Raw genomic sequence first — 23,704 nt, 5'->3', positions numbered from 1 at the left:
TTCAATCCCACAAAACACCAATTACTGAGACAAGGAGGATGCAGGAATTGACACATAGCAGCAAGCATGGTGAACGTGCTAGTCATTGGATGAACGCACATGTGCGTGGGAGCTTTAAAAATGCTCACCGAGCTGAGAGAAGGAGCTCAGAAGAAGATGTGACATCTCCAGTGAAGGCGGACGCAGGCTGGAAGTACGAGCCGGTGTGTGGAAGCTGGAGGCACAAGTCTGTGTGCAGAGGCTGGAGCTGCAAGCTTGTGTGGCAAAGTGAAGGCTCTCGCTAGCAGAGAAGAAGAAACGAAACGTGATGCGAGCGAGGCATGCTGTGGATATGCCAGGAACCGCAAGAGCGTCCCTGGATGTCCGGCAGCCAAGAAAAGCAGAATTGTCCTTACCGGGAGCCGGAGAGAACCCAGCGTGCAGGAGCACAGCCCCCAGAGAGCCTGGAGAGACGTTGCAGCTACCCACAGTGGGAAAGCAGTGAGGAAGCCCAGAAACACTGCAGTGAGTCGGTGTGTCTCTGCAACCATGCGAAAGAGAATTAGAATCTTGGAAAGGTACGAAAAGTAAAATGACAAGAAGATTATTTATGAATTAAAAGAGCAGAAGATTTTGAATGTTGTGAAACTTAGGAAAGTCAAGTAGAAAGAGGATTGTTGGTCAACTAGATATACCAAGCCAGCAAAAAGGGTATATCCTACTTGAAAATAAAGAGAAACCCGCAAGATGAGATAAACCCTGGCAAAAGAGTATACCAGGCATTTGAAAGTGCAAGAGAAGTCCAGTTTGAAAGGTCAGAAATGTGAGGCGGACAACTTGGTAAAGGTTTCTCACATGTAGCCATTTTATTAAATAAGGGTGTGATCAATGCATCGCTCTTACTAACCTAATGAGGATTTCCCAGCCTACAAAACTAAGTCTAAAGGAAAACACTCTATCATAAAAATGTATCTGTCCCTCACGCATGTACATACAATCAAATCATACAGGAATATAGATGGCTTTTCAAATTCAACGAAATAATGATTATATTCAAATGAAACTAAAGATCCTTGTAACCAGGGTCGGATTCTCTTCCCAAGTTCAATGCAGGATATAAAAGTTCCAATGGTCAATTTCCACTTCAAGAATAACACTAAAATTCCTTTCAACATTCAAGTTCTGTTTTACTGGACACTTGAATTGTCTCAGGATTGAGCAAAGTTCACCACTTGGCAAAAGTAGTTTCCACAAACTTCAGCTTATTAAATGAAAGAGTCCTTATTTCATCATTCCAATAGGACTTCACTTCTTTGGAAAAGACAACTGCTTCACTGCAAAACGCAACCATGATTTCATCAGGATGGTTTTTACCACAGTTCATCAAACAACTTTAGTGGCCTTGCCATTTTCTTTCCATCACAACCTTTCATCACAATGTAGTACTTCAATGTATTCTTCGTGGTTCACTAACCTGCCAGGACTACCACTATTAGGCCCTCTCCCGCATACTCGCAAACAAACTCCTAATGCTACTACAAGTACTGTCTGATGAGGTCAACTTCAAGCATTAGTAAAGTTATCAGCTTGCAACAAATTTGAGATTCACAGCTTTGTATATAATGCCACAACACCCATTGATGTTGTTTCATTCCACCTATTCATTTGCCATATGTCCAACTGTTTCCCTTTTTCCTGTAATAGTTTAGCCATGGTTTATTGGTATTGATCTTCAATATTGCCTCCTCTTGACTTCGACAATGGTGGATGTAGTTTGGTTTCAATATTACCCACTTTGGGCTTTGGCAATGACAGTTCAATATGAACCTCTGGCAATGTGGGTTACAGTTTACTTTTAATCTTGCCTCCTCTTGGTTTTGGCAATGATAGCTATAAATCTTTTTTGCATTCAAAACACTTGACGTCTTAATTTTGCGACCTCGTTACATGTGGACAATACCAAATATACTTTCTTTCATTAGTTTGGCTTTCGGTAATTACACGCAGAATACGATGAGTCATGGAGTTCTGGGGTTGCTTTCACAGGTAAACTCACTGTTCTTTCCTTGCACATTTGTGCTGTTCGCTCTATTGCTACTGTGACCTCTTTGGTCCTTGCAAGCTCAGTCTTTGGCGAGCATCTCTCCCGAAAGGAGCCTGCTTTGCTCTGGACTTTCTCCAATGCTCACCAGCCACCAGAGAGTGGCGTAGTGAACGGGAAACTTCTTTCTTCTATTAGGCAGCTGGTCACCTTAACGCTTTCTGCTGCGTAACCTCTGAAGTCTGAGCTTCCTAATGCCACGACTCTCTCAGCACCATTTTATGCTATATCAACAGCAGCGGTACCGGCGTCTTTATTTCTCAGCTGTGGGCATGCATGACTGCTCACTACTTTTCCAGCTACTTCTGCCACGCCTTAAACATGATTTCTACTGGCCTGCACCTGAAGAGGCTTTACATAATCAAAAGTCCTGCTCAGGTGTGGGCCATTAGATACTGTGGGTTGCATTTAAAGGCCCTAAACAGAAATCTCTTTCATTTGAAAAACTGCTTTGAAACTCTGCACCAAAAACGGCTGCGCTTTTCTTTCCCTGTCACATGAGTGGCAAGCCGTTGAACCCTGCTATCCAAAAACGGTCCTGCATTGCTTTTGTTTCACTTGAATGACATGAAGTCATGCACTGCATCAAAAAACAGCCTGATTGTACTTTTCATTCACATGAGGGGCAAGAATTGCAATCGACAACCAGACACGGCTTTTGCTTTTCATTTCACTTGAACATCTGCCCTTTAAAACATTGCAAATGAAAGATGGCTCGGCTTTTTCTTTATTCAGTGTCAAATCAAAGAACCCTGTGGAAGGGGGCCTAGCCCTCATTGTTAATGGACCAACAACAAATGCCAGCTCATTCAAAAAGGACAAATTAAAAATTCCCGTGACATACAAGATAGGAGTTCAAACATCAGATGCAGAAACGGCTTGCACATGTGTAAAAATAAAGAAATGACTTTAAAAAGCCACCATGAAAGGATAGCTTTGCTCGCACAGAAATGTCAGTGAAGAATGCTGTGGGGAGGATGTTGACTAAACAATATACATTATGTTCCGACCCACAAGACTTTAATCAACTTGGAAGAGGCTCACAATACCGGAAAAAAACATTTTTGGGCTCAGGCAGGAAACGTCTTAATTGAAAGTCCCGCTCTCCACTGAAAGTCGCACCTACTAGTGAATCAGCCTACAAGGACAAGTGATGTACTGAGGGCATTATAATTCTCTGCTCTGCCAGAATTGAAGGCAGGGGCTCAGGGAGTTCAAGGAAAGCAAGTGTGGCCAAAAACTTGACTGGGAGGTGTGAGTTCTGAACCCAATACTAAGGACAAACTGACAACTGCAAAGGGGGTAATCAAAATCTCTGGTACCTGGCTGTGGGGGATAAAGCGCTCCTCCCGCAGAGGGGGACAGATCTTCCAAATTGAAATGAAGGACCGAGTCCATTTTTGTAACAATTAGAATGAGAAATAATTTCATTTGATGCTATGTTTTTATGTAATTTCCAGGCGGTTTTTAAGAGCTATAGTGCATTTTCCTACGACTTTGGGGACTCAAGTGGCCAGGTAAAACTAGTTTCTGGCTGCTCAGAAGATGTGACAAGAATGAGATTTGATGGAAAGATGGAAGGTGTAATTAGGAATATGCTTGATCATTTGCAAAGTCATAACTATTATATATTTTAAGAAAACGACAAAAAAATGCCGAAGGGCCATGATACCTCGCACGTAGTTGGCAATCGTGTAAGGAAGGAGGGGTCGTTTTTCCCCCCGTACATTCAATACGAAGGAGATCATCTACTCTTGCAATAGTGGGGGGGGGGTGCCTTACTTGCCCTTCCCTGGTCCAAGTGGAAACAATCACTGGCACCAATGGACGAGGGGCTACTGAAAGATATATTTGGACTCCATCTTGGTCACCCCAGTCTCCATTTTGAGACTAGGCTGCATTCAAGTTACTGTGAAGCCTCCTCTCCCCTCAGCAGCGCCGCTCACAGTGAGCAATGATATCCCCCACATCCTCCTCCTGTGTCTGCGCGACCCAAGCTCATGTTCTCACGGATGTTCTGGCACGAATTGTTGCAAGCAAACAGTGTATTCTTTTATCCTTCCTCTGAGCTCACTGCCCTGTGTGCGACTGGGTCGAATCCTGATTTGTAGCTCGTCCATCTCCACAAACCTGCTCTTGCTCTATTCGACACCACCCTTGGAAAAGTTATTGCCTGTGCAACCCTGTGTACCTCCATTCTCTCTTTGATGTAACAGAAGTGTGACCCTTCCCCACTGACCACTCCTAAGTGCCCCTGCATATGACTGGTTTCATGTCATTATATATTACACTTAAAACCAACACATATCAATCTGCCCATCCGAGCTCTGTGGCGCCTTGACAGTAAATCCCAGATCAAACCCTCAGATAAGGCACTTGGGGGTGAGACCCTCACCCCTGTTACCTCTGCAAAGGCCTAAAGCAGAAATGTGTTTGTGTGTTTGAATGTAACCCCACATTCTAGATGTTGTTTCATGTCCTACATTGTTCATCATGTGACAGAAAAGGTTATGTAGTTTAGTTAGACAGAGTGACCCCCTCCCACAGAGACAACCGGACCTTCACGCCGCCGAGATGAGCCTGGCCGGCCCACGTGTCACACGAAGCAGCAGATCTGAACCAGCCTATCCTGTGGAGCCGGCCCTTATGTTGATATAATGTAGTTGTATTCTCCACCAATCCTGATGTAACCCAGTGTCCCTATAGAGAAACGTCAATAGTGATTTTTCCAGACCATATAGTGTATGAGTTTTGTAACGTTTGCCAGAGCGCTCTTGAGGCAGCAGAGTTCTCTGGATGCTGAATTACATAAACCTTTATTTCACTTACAACCAATCTATTGGTCTCATTCCCTACTGGGGTGTGCCCTTATTACTTGTCTACAACTGCATTTTGGGGAGTGAGTAGCTTCACTTGGTGACCCCGGCTACGTGATCATGGGTACTCTGACGAGGCCCCCATGCCATGCAGCGAGATCCGGGACGCCCCCAGCAAAACCATTGCCACCTGCGGCTGACCAGTGAGTGTATGCACCAAAAGAGGTTCCAAGGGTCCCGGCCATTGGAAATACCTGACTGCTCACCGCGGCGGGCCACAGCTTGATTGGGGGTGGCGCCCTGATTGTGGATAGACCATGAACGGAGGCTCTCAGATCACCTCAGACACGTGAGTATTGGTTGCGAGCAACTTAAAGGAGGGGAAGTTAATGGGGTAAAAAAGTTAAAGTTTTATGGTGAGGGAACGGCCTGGGAGTCAGGTTAAGTGTGCATGGTAGTGTGTGATTATTGATTAGTGAGCTTTTATTTCTCTGTTCTTATATGGCCGTTAGGTTTTTGGGAAGAGATAACAGTTTAAAAGGAGAATACGGGAACCTAGCTCCGAAAGGAGGAAGGCGGCGCCGCATAAGCATTGTCTCGTCCAGTGCACAATATAGTTGGAAGTAAAAAAGGAAAAAACGTAGGAGTCTTGTATATTGAGGAGACTCGAGAGACCTTAGTAAAACTCTTTTTCTTGTGTGCAAATATTTCTAGAGGAAGGCCCAGAAAGGGCCCAGGGAGAGGTGAATGTGAAGACTGAATGTGGAGAAAGAACCTAATAGGTTTATAATGGGCAGGGAGTAAAAGCACAGTGTTGTTGATATTTGTTATTGGTTCATTGTTGTCAGTAAAGTATGTCAGCTTATATATATGTCTGTCCGTTAAGTGGTTTCATGTTCTATTGTTTCCATTTATGTTTATGAAGTATTCTGGATCGAACAAGGTGTAAGTGAAAGTGGGTTTGAATTGTAATGATTTAAAGGTTGTTCTCTGCTAAAACAAGGTTAACTGAAGTATTTTTGTAGTATAAGTACACACACACACAAAGTACACACACACACAAAGTACACACACACACACAAAGTACACACACAAAGTACACACGCACGCAAGGTAGTAACAAAGTAGAAGCCATGGGGGCAAATACTCCTTTAATGCACATTTGTCAGCACCTCCCTCTGTACAGCGAGAAAATAAAAAAGTATCATGACCAGTGGCTTGCTGAGATTAATGGGGAAGGGACGTCACAAGTATGGCCGGAAGGAGGATCGTTAGAGGATATTAGATCTTGTGACAACATATTTGTTAGCAAAGTATAAGGGGAAACAGCTCCAGAATAGAAGGGAGGTCTTAGATCTCTGGAGAATGTTTGAAGAACCACCTCCTGTTACTGAGAAGGGGGAGAAAGTGACACCTGAGGTGGGATCCATGACAACAGGAGGAGGGGGAGAAAGTGAGAAAGGAGAACCAGCAAAATTGTACCCTCTACTAACCAGACTTGCTGAAGGTTATAGCGTCCCGTCCCACCGGCCCCATCCAAGCCTGCCTGCCACACCCGCAGCAGCACCCCCACCCCTTATGATTCCAGAGGTCTGTATGGTTCTACATGTGTACCACCAGTAAACATTGCAACTTTGACCAGGGATCTAGAAAGACAACTCACCACCACACAAGCATGATGATTGGAAGTCAGAGGAATTCTTCTTCCACCTCAATAACACCCCAATAAAAGTGCTACGTGTAGATCAAGGAAGTGACAAAGGAAGTGATGAGCAAGGTAGTGTAGCATCTGACAGGGAAGCAGAAATAGATGAGTTTTGGAGTGACTTAGATGAGTATGAGGAAGGAGCAGCTGCAGCTGGCCAACCACTGCTGCTGTGATACGAGCCAGAAGAAGGGTAACTGGTGAGAGAGATGGCAAGGGAGACTCAGGAGTAGGGTAGGGAACATGGTAGTGACGCAAAAGAAAGTGGGCAGATGGGCCCTTCTAAAGCACAGCATGCCCAGCTACTAATGACCTGATAGAAGCATTAGGCGGAAACCTCAGTGATTGCTTTAGTGAAGTGCTAGGCCCACACAAACAACAATGACGACATCTCATTAGGAAACACGGCAGCCAACACAGCTGCAAAGCAGGCAGCGTACTTCCACAAACGCCAAACAGTACAATGCATACTCAAAAATTCTCAAAAATAACACAACTGAAGAGATGGAGGAAGGATACAAGTCTTTGCCCATCTCACAGATAATAGAGATAATAGAGCTACAAAAACATGTACCAAACGATGAGCAAGACGGTTTATGGTCATAATACCGAATTTACAAATCTCGAAAAAATAAATCTCGAAAAAAAAGGCCGAAAAAAAAGGTCGAATTTTTTTTATGACGTTTTTTATTTGAAATGGGGGGTTCCGCCCCCCAACCCTCCTTTTTTTTTTTTTTACCATTTTTCTTTTAATCCCGGACCCCAAAATAAATATATAATTAAAAAAAAAAAATCGACCTTATTGTTATTCGAGATTATTTTTTCGAGATTTTGACTGACCACCGAGCAAGACATGTGGGTAAAAAGAGGTTGCAGTTAGTCACCAACAGATTTCATCTGGCAGCAAGAGATAACTGGGAAAGTAGTAATGCCTGTAGAATTATTACACTTAGTGTTCCAACAGTTCTAATTCCCAGCACACACTTCTAAGCAGCACATAGCTGCAGATATTCAAGAACAATGGTTTGTTCCGAACCTTCGGGAACACCTGACAAAAATGACAATAGAATGCATCACTTGTCAAACATACAACTCAGGAATGACACTCGGAACACTGCAGGGGACACTGCCCTGCCCTTTTGGACCTTTCAGAGAGGTACACATAGATTACGCAGATATGGGCGAATGATGCAATGGAGCAAGATACCTCATAGTAGGAGTGTGCCCCTTTTTTCACTGGGTAGAAGCAGGTCTTTGTGCACACCCAGATGCAAAATGTGCTGCCAAATTTATGGTAAGAGATGTATTCCCACGGTGGAGTATTTGTGATGTCATACGGTCAGACAACAGGACCCACTTTGTAAATGACCTTTTCAAAGAAGTATCATCACTGTTAGAAATAAAACATAAACTGTGTTCGATTTACCACCCGCAAGCGAATGGATGGTTGAGAAAATAAACGGCCTCCTTAAAAGCAGACTGTCTAAACTATGCCACACCCTAAAGAAGAATTGGGTGTATTGCTTGCCCCCAGCACTGTTCCAACTCAGAACTCAACCAAGCAAGGACCACCATTTGTCCCTGCACAAAATCGTGACGGGAAGACTTATTCAAACACCACTGTCTCCAATAAGAAGAGCATCAGACGCCCATAGAGCTGCCACAGTGCTGGGGAATGAGTTCAAGGAATATCTAACACAACTCACGAGGGCAGTTCAAAGCATAGCCAGACAGATGGCCCTGCATTTACAAGGGAGGAAGAAACGGTCATGAACACACCAGCAGCAGACAGCCCCACCTCTCAGTTAATGCCCGGGGAATGGGTCTACATTGCCAGTTTTGTACGGAGATGGAACTCTCCACGATTTCATGGCCCTTATGAAGTAATATATTGCACACCTTCCACATTGAAGGTTAAGGGCCTGAAGTACTGGATACATCTATCTGATGTAAGGAAAGCACAGTAACAGAAGGGGGACAGCAACGAGAACACGAGGTTGCTGTACCTAATTTGGAAAATGATATTGAAGTAAAATGAGATGTATATAACAGCATAGAAGAAAAGTATAAATATTATTATCACAAGCGATTTCTAAAAGTATAATATGTTAAAGAGTGATTAAAAATCTAAAATATTTATCCCTCCTTCTCTCTTTCTCTTCTTCTCTCCTTCTCTCCTTCTTTCGTTCTCTCTGTCTCTTTCCTCCATAGTTAAAATATGTGGTTTTATGGTAAAAATGTGTGTACTTAACCCATTGTATCACTTTCTTCAGGTTCAAACATGGCAGAAACGAGGGCACTCACTGACAATGTCACAGATGTAGATAGCAATAGGGGAAGTGTTAGTGCTACTAGAGCATACTCATATGACTGCGGGCTTTATTGTGTGGCCATTGTATTCTCCACAATGATATTTTGCCTGGGGCCCTATTGGAGTATATGCTTTATATTGGGTGATATAAAGCAAGGGGGGCACTCTTGTACAAGAAGGAACCCAATTGATATGGGACGGGTAAAGCTAATGTGGGATCACAATGCCCCTATCAACCTGATCTCTTTACAAAAGAACCACACAATTAAAGCACCGTCGTCTGAAATATTGAAAATAACCAATATCACAAATCCATTTGTTGTTTATTATGATAATGCAATTGTTGATGTAACAGTTCAAACCTTACAAAACAATGCCTTAAGAGCAGCCCTAAGCCTCCCGAGGAAAGCACATATCTCAGAGATCGTACAATTGGCTTTCTACTAAAGATAACATTTTCCTTAAATCTTTCTCTCTGACCCATAAATGCCTACACTAAGCGGTCCCTCAATATTTGATAACGAGATTCACCAGACCGACTTCCTGCTGCCCCTCTAGAAAGGCCAATTCAAACCTCCTCCTTGTCCCAAGATTCAAACGTACTATGTCTGGAAATAGCTTTCCCGTCAAAGCAGCACAATTTTGTAATTGCTTACCACCATCTCTTAGGGAAGACCTTCCCTACCCGGAATTCTGATCTAATACCATCCGCTGGATCAAGGAACATGACACTTAATGCTATGACATCCAATCTCTTCCACTGCCGCACCTACTGTAAATTGTGTATAAATTGTATATCCACTCACCTCTATGCTTAGATATATCTACAACTTGTAAACTATGTATATTCACCTATAACTTATACTTTGATGTATTGGTCCAAATGTTTGATGCTTCCAACACTGTAACCTAGTTGGATTCATTTACTGCGTGCTCTGTAACTTAAGTTGTACACTCCTCTTGTTGCTTTGCGCCCTGCTACCCACGGGTTAGGTGCACTTTACAAATAATAAAAACAAACAAACAAACATTACCGTCATATATGTATATGCCAGCAACTAATGAAGCTACATCAAATGACGAGTACATGCACTTTATGTTCCCAACACCCGTCCCGCAAATGTATTCTATCGCACAACCCTGGCAGAGTAATATTGAAGACATTGATGAAATATGGTCAGGCATTTTCCAAATAGGTACCAAACATTAATGAAGTTATACAGTGGTCTAGGGGGGAACAGAAGGCAGAGAAGGGGGGCGGAGCGTAAGAGATAGGATGCATATCATGGCCTGGGATTAGATGCAGTAGAGGATGCCCACCACCCTGATCAATCCAATAAATGGTACTCTGATATGAGTGGCATGGCTAAGCAGACAACAAATGAAAGTTTTTATGTCTGTTCCTGTTCCTTGATACCCCATGCCTCCGGGACACCCAAAGGCCTCATACCCCAAGAAGCACCTTTGTCGGATGCCCAGTGTCTGGTTCATCTAGCCCTCTGTAGAATTCGGCGTACCTTCCAGGCACATACAGTAACATTGCAACTGCTACAAAATGAAAATACCTGCCACAGCAAGCCGCAAGGAGTACTCTGCATCAAGGAGCCATTTTTGTTATCATAAAAGGGGCAATGGTCACAGAAAACAGGTGGCAAGACGAAACCGTAATGTGCAAAGCAGAAGCACTGCGTGGACTGTCTGATGAGAAATTCCAATGGGTTGAAAAAACATGCACTCCAGCTTGTTCTCAACACATCGCCAAACTGACATGGGTAACAGCTCTTGAAAAACCCATCAAGATCTAGCGTGAGCTCCAATATGAACTTTGCTTCCACAGAGAAGGAAAAGTACCTATGGGATCAAACAAACACTGAAACAAAACACTCATTCTCCCTGACTTGAAGAAAGGCACAGCAGCACTAATGGACACTTACTGGGTATGTGGCAAACAAGCTTACTTGCACCTCCCACCATCATTGAGATGTATCTGTGCCCTTTCCACGCTGCACCCAGCTCTAATGGTAATTCCGGAGAGCCATCTCCAGGGGGAGAGGGTGCCCATCAGACCGTCCCCGGCACCCCAGTCAACAACTGAAGAACCCCCGCCTATGACATCCTATCAGAAGATGAGCTGCTGGAAAGGGTGTATCGCAAAAGGAGATAATCAAATTACCTCTGCAAAGAATCCTCAGAACTCCTGGATCAGATATTCGATCAATATAAACTTTTCAATTCAGCAGACACATTTTTCGCATCACTCGTACCAAGCATCCAGGCTTGTGCAAACGCCAAGTGGCTCCAGATCGTCAGGTGGGAGCTGTACCAGTTGGCCAATGACACAGAAGGGTTCAACGTCATCAAGGGGGAACTTGGAGCCCTGCGGTTAATGACCATGCAAATCCGCTACGTCCTAGACCTCCTCACAACAATGGACGGCAGTGTTTGCCGAAAAATTGGGAGTGCATGTTGCAGATTCGTGCCTTCTGATGACGCCGACAACGGGACTCTCTCACATGTGATAACGGCAGTACACAGCCTCAGATGAAGAAAGAAGGGGGAATACAGCCAACCGATTGGTTCGACACCGGCCTCGACAACATAGGGTAAAGCAGGATCTGGGTGTTGCAGAACTGGTGCCATCGTAAAACTCGCTTTTAGGGTGTCTAAAGCCTCTTCAGCTGCATTACTCCAGACAGAAAACCTCTTGCAGCTCGTGAGAGAAGTGAGGGGAGCCACGATTTTCGAGAAAGACGTAATGAAGCGCCTATAGAAATTTGCAAAGGCAAGAAAAGACTGCTACATTTTCATACTGGTAGGTACCAGTCATTCGAAGACTGCTTTCACTTTAGAGAAGCTCATTTATACCCCCTTGTCAGTGATGTCATAGCCCAAAAACACCACTGTGGTAACATGGAATATACACTTTTCAAGCTTGGTGTATTGATGGTTCATCCAAAGAAGTTGTAGGACCATGGGCATGTGCTTAACATGGGAGTCATACATAGAGGAGTAGATCAGTATATCCTCGAGATATACGATAAGAAACCAATCAAGCATATCTCTAAAGGTATCATTGATAAAGTGTTGGAAAGTAGCATTGGTGTTACATAGTCTGAATGGCATGACACAGTACTGAAACAACCCATATCGGGTCTTGAAAGCTGTCTTCCATTCATCGCTTTGACGCATTCTGATGAGATTGTAGGCCCCTCGTAGGTCCAGCTTAGTAAAGATCTTGGAGGAACCCAGTTGATCCAGAAGCACTGATATCAGAGGGATGGGGTATTGGTTACATCTCATCATTGCATTGAGCTCCCGTTAATCGATACTGGGCTGGAGATCACCCTCCTTCTTGGGCACAAAAACATCGGAGAGGCAGCAGGAGAACGAGAATGGCGAATGAACCCAGTACTTAAAGCCTTGTCGATATATTCCTTAAGCATAGCGTCCTCCTTCAGAGTTAACAAATAGATGTGTCCAGAAGGAATTTTTTGCCCCTGGCACCAGAGCAATAGGGCAATCATTGGGCCTATGGGGAGGCAAGATGCCGGCCCCTTTGGCATCAAAAACATCTTTGAAAGCCTCGTATTCTTTGCGTAAAGGCGGAGACATGACTGCTTCAACAGTTGCTGCAATGTCTAGTAGTGGCCAACATGGATTTTTAATAGGTACTGCTGACCCCAAACAACTGGTCTTGCAATATCCTTGCGAGAAATAAACATCACTGAATTTCCAGTCGATGACCGGATTGTGCAATGTCAACCAAGGTAAAACCAGAATGAGTTTATACTGAGGAGCAGCAATGACATCGAAACAGATTGATTCCATGTGACCGGATTCCGTAGTCATGATTACATCCACCGTGTGTTCGGTCACCAGACCTGACAGTAGAGTAGTACCATATACCACATTAACCAACTCAGGATGGTCCTTCTGAATTACAGGGATGCCTTCTTGTCCTCTGGCCAACCAGTCTCATCAACTAACTGGTTGTATTTGGTCACGTAAGAAAGGAGCGAGGAATCGCCCTGTTATAGACCTAGAAATTCCAATTTGGTAGCTTGCATTTCAAAAACACGACTCATGGCACTGAGTAAGGCATTGCAGTCATACAACATTGGACTGCCTTCTTCCAATAAAGGATTCGCCCATGCAGCGGCTGTAGCTCCCAAATGGGACAACACAAAAGCTGCCTTAGTCGTGGAATCAGGAAATTAATTTGGGCAACACAAAAAATGCAGTCTGCATTGGTTCAAGAAGGTCCGGCAGGTCTTTGGATCTCCAGTGAACCTCTCCGGAGGGGCCAAAGGTAACTGAGATGTCATATACACTGGACTGACGTCCTGCCATGGCAAGGTAACACCTGAACCAGAAGCTACTGCTGGAGGAGGAGGCAAAACTCCTGTAGGCTGAATACTGGCCTTTAGTTCATCAGTGTGGCGCTGAGTAGAAGTATGCACAGTGGCCATATCCGCCCGTAATTTAGCCCAATTTGCATAATGGTAGCTAAAGTATCGTTTGTGTCCATCGTGTAGGCTTCTGATTATGTCAGAATCTGGGTAGTTGAACTCGTAGCGTGGCCGAAGAGTTCTTCAACATGCAGAGGAATCTATTAATTGGAAGATGGAACACAGCACGAAAACACAGGAAGACTGTAAAGAGACAAGAACACTGTCACTTATCATGCACTTGATTTATGCAAGAGGTAAGAGAATTAGATAACAGATCCGTAATGCTAACCTGTTCCAGGTGGCTTACTGTTGTAATTGAATGGCTAATCTCCTTCTGCAACCCTCTCAGAATTGGAATTACACCCAAACACCTACAACACAACATAGATTACTATTCTACTAGGCAGAACTGAGATAAATCAAAAAATACGAGGACTATGAAATGGTGCTTTCCAATGTAATTGCAAGGAGAAGCATCTAGATGGTGTTCGGGATCCTGTGCCACTGTGCAGCAAGTATATCCATGGAAAAACTAATCCGACGGCACGCAAACGCCTGATACGAGTTATGGCTGAAAGTCTCTAGTTCCAGGTAGCCAACTATCCTGCCGGAACGAGGATGCCTAACAACAGTGCACACATGCGGTAAGTCTCTAGTTCGTGTGCAATATCTGGAGGTTCAGTTATAGGGGGAGCACTTGTAATTGCACAACCAGCGTTAGTTGATGAGGTGTTTCAGGAAGTGCAGGGTAGTTAGAGTGTTCAATCCGAGTCAAGACAGTGCAGGCAGTCAGGATAAAAAATACAGTGTGACAATGGTGCAGTCCGTTTTAACAATCCATGTTGGAACCGGGCGAGTGATGCCAGATACAAAATCAGAAGACAAGGGATAATCCAGAAACAGAGCCGTGGTTCGGTTAACGTAGTATTCTTTAGTATGTAGCAACGGGATGAGACGAAAGAAGGTCAGGTCAATAGCAGGCAAGGTCTGGTAATCAAGGTATCAGGTAACAGTAGCAAGAAACAAGAAGCCATGATTTTTCTAAATCAGAAGCACCGCTGTGCGGTCAACTGAAGGACTATATACATTTAGTCGTGTGTTCTGACTATGCCCCTCGAACGGAGAGCACCATACCGTGCATGCAGGGGACGCTATTGTTTCCATGGCACCCTCCAGCTGCAACGCTTATGGATTATGATGCGTCTCCAGGTACAGGGCTTGAGTATCGCTGGAATGGTAAGTGAACAGGAAACACTGTGACTTGGTGTAGAAACAGTACCAGTTTGCATCTGATGCTGTTTCTGACGCTCTATGCGTGGACTCCTATTTGGAAGCCTGACAGTACTCGGAGAACAGTCCGCTTATAATTAGTCTAGCAAATCGTGAGAGAGAGGTTGGAACACTGCTATTAACCTATAGAAGAGATAGGTGCATGGCACTCTGATCACAAATAATGGGTGTCCCAAAGTTGGGGAGATCACTGGGGAAGTAATTGTAAGACTTCTTCATGACATGTGGGTGATGGAGACGTGGATTTACTTTGGTCAGTTGTATTAGTAGTTCATTCTACAATGTGAATAAATACATTATTTTTAACATGTGAGTACATACAATATTTGGAATATGTGATAAACATGTTTAGCCTGATGCATGCTGAACACAGTGGTGAAATTTGGGAGTCAAGTGATTATACTTGAAATGAAAGACTTGACGCATGATGTATTCATGTATATACATACATTTTCTTCCTGTCTTCCGCTGAAATGGTAACCTCATCCCCCTGATGTGGCAACAGCCACTGGTACACTTGCTAAGCGGTATTTATTAATTTTTCTGATTGTATATGGATAACCACAACATAAATGTGTAGTACAAAATATATGTTTTTTGGCTACTATGGATTTAAAATGTTGATACTGAAATATGTGCTGATAAAGGTGACTTATTGGCCCTGACAAAGACATGTGTACAAATAGGTCGAAACGCGTGTTGGCAGGAATAAGCTAATCACCGCTAGAAAATAAATAAGCACTCGAAAATTAAAAAGATTCTTGATATATCTTGTGTGCAATAACCTGGAAGGTTTTCTGAGAGCAAATTACTACTGAAAAAGATTGTATTAGGAATTGGAACTTTGTACACTAGCTTCTGAAGCTAAATTGTTGGACTGTGCACAGTTGATAAACCAATAGGTTTTCTTATTGCATCTCCCTATGTGGTTCCCATGTCTTTCTCAATGCAATTAGGTCTTGTGCATTCCCCAATTTCATGAGCTCACTGGTGACTATGGGCCTCATTACGAGTTTTGAGGTAGCCACGCCCTTAATAAGGGCATGGCTGCCTCCAAACTCGGGTCCGGGTTCCCTGAATGGTGAAATACCGGGCCATTCCCATTCCCATTCGAGCCCCCATAGGGCTCAATGGGAATGGGGAGCATGCTAACCACAGGCCCGTTAATGACGGGCCCGTTGTTAGCATGCTGGGCCGCTCGCGGGACCCACTAAGGACGTCTGGTAAAACCAGGCGTCCAGAGCAGGTCCCGTGAGCGGACCTCGTAATAGGGTGGTAAGGGGTTAACGGCTCCGGCACCTTTACCGGCGCCATTAACCCCTTATCGCCCACCTCGTAATGAGGCCCTATGTCTCTTTGGACCAAGTTCTTCAAAAAGCCAGACTATATTTTTGGGTCAGGACAAAGCATCATGGGTCTGGCAGGTCATGTGTTCCATCTGTGAGAAACCTGAGGGTTTTCTCCCAAGTAGACCTCAGGAATCCCTTATTCAGGTGTCCAGGGGAGAGCTGGCGCTCTCAGTTGTGCTTGGGGAACAAACCCCAGGTGCGACGCAGTATTATGCTCAGGAAGAAGGAGAGGAGAATGAGATCACTGAAACCTTTGTAGATTGTACCACATCTATCTCATTTCTTCCCAATGAAGCTCCCCTATTAGAATTCTACCAACCATACAGCTCTGGTACACCAATTAAAAGCCCATCCCCCATTACCGTAGGAAAAACCTCTCTCAGTATCTGTTTTCATGTTGTCCACCAGAATACTCCCAACCATTCTTCTCCACATTCCTATGATTATTCTTTCCTGAACACCCAGTCTACCTTCACAAAACACTACCGTTCCCACAATCCCCCGTTCTTTTCACAACAATAATCCCAGCCAATCCCATGTATTTCACAAACCCTACCAAACACATCCTTTTAAGTATGCCAATCCTCTCATTATGAGGGTTATAATTCCCTACAACACCTTTTCCCCATTCCACTACACAGGACAATTAGAAACACCAACCACCCTCTTTTCCGACATGAACACTCTTGCACACCACAAACAAGTAACTAATATCCGAAATGTTAACCTGTCACGTCCCAATGAAAGGGTCAGGCAAAGTCAGGCAATTGACCAAAACCACACACACCTGATTGCCCTTTGCTTTCCCCACCGGGATAAAAGGATGACAAGGAGAGAAGCAACCTTGCCCTTTCCGACCAAGGTCCGTGAAACCTCTGCAGACGGAATCATAAGACTGCAAACAATAGCCAGCGTGTGTAGTAGCAGTTGTCAACGGTACACAAGACCCTCTTCTGCTGATAACCAAGCCAGGGAGAGACGCTTGCCTCTGTGGTACCAACTATGACTCCAAAGGGAAAGAAAGCCAAGCGGTTCATCACAGCCTGTGAGTCGAGGGGAGAGCCGATAAGAAACCGAACTGTGTTGAATGAAAATCAGCCAATGGGTAATTTGAACTGTGAAAGGCTTAACGAGCGAGTGATGAAAAGGGGGAAAACCAGCAATAGAGGAGTCCGGCACAACGTGGGTGCTCATGCAGGAAACTCTGGGCGATTACCTGATGGTAGAAACTATTGTAACCAGAAGACCTTGGGAAAAGGCAAAGAGGAGTCAAAGTTGTCATACAGGGGTCTTGTGAAACCCTCTGTACAGTTGAACGTCTTTGGCCGACAGATGATTGTGAAGTTAAGGGAAATGAATCCTGCTTGGTGAAATTAGTGCATGAACTGTGTGTTGCAAAGGTTGGCAAGAGTAATCCCAGCAGAGCGATGCAAACAAAAAGGGGCGAGGCCTGAAGTCCCTATGAACAGTTTGTTGACAGGAAAGAACCCTACTGAAAGATGTCCACAGTGAACTGTTTTGCAAAAGTAGGCAAGCGTGAACCCGGCAGAGGGAGGCCGACAAAAAGGGGCAAAGACTGAAGAACTGTTTAAAAAGACATTAAGATTTGTGAATGCAAGAAGTATTGTAAGACTGGGGAAGTGGATTTTCTGCCTTGGTATTGGGATCCGAGTCTGGCAGAGGGAGATCCCGAAAGAAAGGCCTGAGCCCGATTGAGGGAAGCCTAGGGGTCCCATCCCGAGAGAGGGAGATCCAAGGGGTGGAAAGTCATCACCCTAATGTTCTTTTTGTTTGTGTGTTTTTCTAAATACATCAGGCCCTTGAAGGCAAGAGACTTTTAATGAAAAAAGAATTAACCATGAAAGAACCTGATAACTGGTATGGAACTGTCGGCTCGTGCTGGGAAAGCTCGAGTGTGTGCTGTGCTCAGGCGATCCACCTTGTCCCGTGCTCAAAAGGTGGGGAAGGGACTGACTTACTATTTGTGAACACTTCTTTCTTTATTGAAAACCCTATCCCACTTTCTTTCTGTAATTAGTTGTAAGGATTTGGCGATAGGTTTTCGTTAGTATAGGCCTTTCACTTTGACAAGACGCCACAAGGACTGCCTTATTTTTCATTTGATGGTCAACGCTTGCTCCCAACTTAGATTTAGGTTTAGGTTAGGAGTTTTCCACCCTGCATTTACAGTTTAATAATCACCCTTGAACTGCGATCACTTGTGTCTGTCTTTACTGTTTCCACCATGAGTCCCTTACACATCCCAGTGCCACTCTGGCAACAATATTTGCTCACCAAGAACATTTTTGCACTTTACTTGTCGGTCCTGTTTGTTCTCCCGTGACAAGGAGTGGCCGCTTTTCCTCAGACTATCCATCCACTGTCCACTCAAGAGTTTCCTCACCAATGGTGGAGTTTTGCTCCAAGAACAGGAGCAAGGACCCAGCCGTGAGAAAGTGGCAGGCTCACAGTATGCATGGTGTTATTTACAATCCTTCCATTATTGTGACCTTTCCATCGTTTCTGCCTCTTGTTACTGACTCCCCTCACTCAATCCATTATGGAAAACTCTTCCGTACAGCCCATACAATTCCCTCATGAAATGCCACACTGGGAGCACTTCCCTAACTAGGTGACTGTGGGGTCTGGTTTGTCTGGTGCTAGGGGGGACTGGGTGAGCACAGGAGGATACCCAATATACAGCCTCCATGGCCAGGAGAAGTCATCCCATAGACTTCTTCTGGCCCCCAGATTTCCCAAGTCCTCCTCCGTTGTCTCCCCACATTTCAATTAATCTCAGTTATGGTTAAGTTGGACTCTGCATATGAAGAACACTTTTTATAACTTTTCTACACTTTGACACATCTTCCAAATACGATATAAACCAAACTCTGAATGGTTTGGGGAAGCTTTAGGGAAGGGTAGTCAAGGTAGAGCACAATTACAGGGGCATCCCAAAAAATGTTCCTGAAGTTTTGCTCTCACCTTCAGCATGAAGCACTCAAGAATTTTCGTCCCAGACCTTTGTGAGGAGTAGTTGTCTGGTCCCCAAACAGTGCTTTGCATTTTTGGTGCAACTACTTTGCAAGGTTTCTTTTACATCTGTCCAAAAAGCAATTAGTGCTATATGGGTTGCCTCCGAAAATGTTGCTGGCCCACCTACCACTTTTGAATGGTCTATATTGCAAACCTGTGTCCAGTAAAGGGCAAGTAAACTGACTAGACAATCTGGTTGTTTGCTAGGGAGAAAATGGGAACACCATTGTGGACAATTGACTTAGAAGCTATGCCATAAAATATTAAAAAGGGGCGCATTGCAGCCCACTTGCGGTTGCGTAAACCCTAAGGAGGAAAGAGTACACCAGAGAGGTGTGATATGCCCCCAAAATCTGAAATGCATGGCAGTACTCGTTGCAGGGTTTGCAGGTCATGTGAAGATCTGTGTGCACCAGCTAGGGAGTATTGCATCTCTTTTGGAATCCCCAATCCCTAAGGATGGAAAGGCAGGGCCAGCTCATTTTGGCCACATGATCTGCTGGCTACACGCCAGGTCAGTGAGGCTACTCTAGGAAAAATGTGGCATATTGTGCCTTTGCCTAGGGTATCCAGACTGTAGATATGGAGAAAAATAAGATGCCAGGCAAGATAAGAGGGTGGCAAAGAATGACGAACAATAGACAGGGGCGATGCAGCAAGGGGAAGGGAGAGATTGTGTTAGTGTGGATGCACGTGGATCCTTTGGGGGGGGGGCATGCGTGAATTTTGAAGAAGATATAGCATACATATGTAGGTTCAGTTTGAACTCAATTATGTATATGAGGCATTTTAAAGGGATAACAAGTCTTTAATGTCTTTATAGTGTTTGGTTATGTGAGGGACTTGAGAAGAGCCTGAACAATTGAGTTGAAGTGGTAGAGGCCTTTGACCTGGTTTGCTGTTATTGTATGACCGTTAGTCATATCTGCACTAACAGTCATAAATTAGAAATAAATAAATAAAAATAGACTGCATGGTCTATTTTTGACCGGGCCTCAAGGGGTGGAAGTCGGAGTGCAGTTGGAGAGCATAGGGAGAGGAGGGGGTGCGCTGGTATGTCGATGGCATTTTAAGAGATGCTGCAAACTTGACTTTGAGATAAGACCGACACATCAGTTGTGGAAGCAAAAACTATGTGATACATTGTGTTAGATATTTCTGAGCTATGTTATGTTAATCAGCTTTTTTAATGCACCAAATCACCACACTAGCAGTCTCAGAGAGCCTAGGCTTGCCCTTGGATCATGGGTTGTCCATTGATCCATGGACCATTGTCTGCCTTTCTGCAAAGGAAGGCCCTCTGTAGACAATCACTATTGAAAAGTAAGTGACAGTTGAAAGATTAAAAACTTAACATAAACTTTTTTAGTGAAGTTCAATCATATATTTTATGAAAAGCATAATACAGACATGGATAAAACATGAAAAGAGGGATTGGGGTTGGAAGCCTATGGTGTAAATGTTCGAGGGAGAAAAGGCAGAAAGTTATTTTTCCGAAAACATTTGGTCTTTTCTTCCCCTGAACATTGCAGCCACAGGCTTCCAAACCCTCCCACCCCCAAACCCCTACTTACCTTGCAGCAGCACAATTCGCTGTGTGCCAGGGATACCTGTACCCTTTCACTTCCGTGATCGGGAACCGGCGCTGCAGGGACCTTTCTTTTTTTTTAAATATTTTTTTTCCTTGTACGGGATCGGCTGTGGGACCCCTAATCCCCCCCCCCCCCCAAACTCCCATTCACTGTATAGTGAAAAAGGGTGCGGGGGACACCCCTGCAGCCCTTGTTACCAAATGGGGGATTTGCTCGAAATTTTCAGCCGTTTGGAATTTTAGAACAGCCGAAATTCAGCCAAATCTCCCATTTAGGCTTTTGTCTACGGGCTTATTGGACGTTTCACATTGTGGTTACACATTTTTCAAAACATTAAACTAACATTAAATGAAGTAGAAAAACAAAAAACGAATGCCCATCTACATGGAAAAGACTCCTCTGGATATCAAAGGCTACATAAATCTTCTACACTCAGAAAGTGGATTTTTAGCAATGTACAAGACCGAAATGTTGTAGGAATGTCCAATCAATTCCAAAGAAATACTTGTTGTACTTGTTTATTTCATCTTTAATGACATACAGAGCTGAAATGTTCTGATAGTCTGGAATAGATTCTGAAGCGATAGTTATGCGGTTAGACATGGTGTGGACTTAAGCACTTAAGATTTGGCTTTTTATAATGAAAGCGTGTTTACAAGCCAAGCCTTCACCAGGTTGTTTGGGGATAAGTGTATGGACTTGTTAAAGGTTATGATGTGTTGCTCCTTCTGGGAAAAGAAATGTACATGCATGATTTGCATGCTTATACTAGTGTTATTATGTATCAAATACATCACTTGCTGGACATGTACAATCCCATCATTTGGGGAATGTTTGCTGTTTCACAAAAACAATTCACATATTAATTAACAACAAAGGAATGACATGAAAAGGTTTTGCACAAAGTTGCTATGCACAGACATTCGGGACTGCAGGCTTTCCATTTTTACAATCCAGAATTGTAAATGGGACTGTTTAAGGAATGCATATTTTTACCTTGTCGGAAAAAACGAAAAGAAGCCGTCTAATCTAAATTGCTATATAAATGGGGTTTTAGAATAACCATTAAGCGAGTGACATTGAAAGGCATTCATACCTTGAGTGCTTTGGATGTTCTTAGATGCCAAACAGGGGGCAATCTCAACTGACTGCCTAGGAGCGAACAGCTATTACACATAGAATAAATCATAACTTCTGCAGCAAAACTGACCATTAATTCCAGTCATGTAGTCTATGGTTATGTGTGTGTGTAACATTTAGATCCAATGCTGTTCCAGTTTAAAAAGTCAAGATTCTATTGGATACTGAAAAAAGTATCTAAGTAAGGCTGTTGGTGGTTGACAAACGATCTGATATGATCTTTGCCATGATGTTGGTCCATGAAATGACAAACTAATAGTGCTCGTATGGTCAAGGTACGGATTTTGGAACAGTGTTGCCAAATGAGTAGATGCAGTTTGCACGGTCATTGCTATGTACTATAGATTGCAGGGACAGGAAATCACGTGAATGACATTTCTTGATTGGCAGGTGGTGACATTTCTCAAGTGCCTAGTAAAAGCACCAAACTGTAGTTCGGTTTTCTTGTCGTGAATTTACAACCCAAAAATAGCCATATGGAAAGTGGCTTGTAATCAGTATTTAATGTGGGGGCTAGATACTACTGCATCTAGTCAGCTGGATGAATACATTTGAAGGTTGCGCACACCAATTTGTTATTCATATTTTTCCCTCTTTTAATGGCTAACCTACGTTTTGAGCCAATGATATGACTTGCTTTGTAATTCACCTTTTCTGTATGCAGTGACAATCTGGCACCCTCCTGTTTTGTCTTGTTACTGTGCTTTAACTGTTACCATGAGGCTATGACCCGCTATTTTGCTTGTAGCGCTGTGTATACAACAGTAAGATTCTCTCACAGGACTGAGGGGCAGGGAGGGACTCTTTCAGACTGCAAGCCAACTATGTGAACATCACTCGCCGAAGGTCAGAACAGTGGGCCCCCTTAACCAGCCAACCAGCCCAAGTCGACAGAAGGGATGTGAAACAGACGTGAATGTGCTCCTAAACAGGCTCATTGGCAAGAGAACAGGTGTCTGTGCAGCTTGTACACCTGGATACCCTTAATAACAAAACATTTATTTTGGGCCTTGCATTTAGGGTTATGGAAGGATATTCCAAAATTAACATGTTCCCTACAGATTAGAGAATCATGGCATAATGTTACAATGGCACTATACCCAGAATTGTACGAACGGACCGCATCCAAATGTTCGCATGGAAAAGAAGTCCTAAAAATGCTACCACCAAAGGTTCGAACCACCAAAAAGTCGAGACTTTGGTGGTAGCATTATAGGTAAGTATAGAAAAAAGACTGCAGGCGTTGCGGGGGTGTCCCCCGCAACACCCCGCTCACCATACTGTGTGGTACAGTCAGAGGGGTGTTGCGGGGGACACCCCAGCAGCACACCCGAAAATAAATAAATAAAAACGAGGGCTGCGGTGGTGTCTTTACAGTATAGTGAGCGGGGGTTGTGTGGGAAAACCCTGCAGCCCCTGTAAAAAAAAAAGAAAAGGACCCCGCGGCGCCAATTCCCGATCACGGAAGTGAAAGGGAACTGGCACCGCAGAGACTCAGCGTGAAGAAAAAGGTAAGTAGGGTATGTTTATGTTGGGGGTGTGGGTGGAAGTGTGTTGTGGGTGTGTCGTGGGTATGTCGGTGTTGTGTATGTGTGTTCGCATGGGAAGTGTGCAAACCTTTGGTGGTTCGCACATTTCTCATGCAAACTTTCCGGCCGCAGGAAAATCAGCCGCAGTCGGATCACGCAGATCCACTATACCCCACATAGGTTATGTGGTTGGAGGGATTGTAGTGGGAAAGGGGACTGGCTACATATTTGGTTAGAATGCCCCAAACTGGCTGGATACCGGGGAACCATTAACAAACATATGCAAAGTATATTTGGTACAGGGGTACAGACTCATACTGAGTCTCATATTTTCTTGGGAATTGCTACCTCTGAAGAAAGAAAATGGCCTAAACAGAAACGAAAAGCACAAACTGTTAAGGGTGG

This window comes from Ambystoma mexicanum, chromosome 9 (assembly GCF_040938575.1).
Source record: "Ambystoma mexicanum isolate Mex_15411 chromosome 9, UKY_AmexF1_1, whole genome shotgun sequence".
In the NCBI taxonomy this organism is placed as follows: domain Eukaryota; kingdom Metazoa; phylum Chordata; class Amphibia; order Caudata; family Ambystomatidae; genus Ambystoma; species Ambystoma mexicanum.
The sequence above is the reverse complement of the archived record's forward strand: the minus strand, read 5'-3'. Positions refer to the sequence as shown.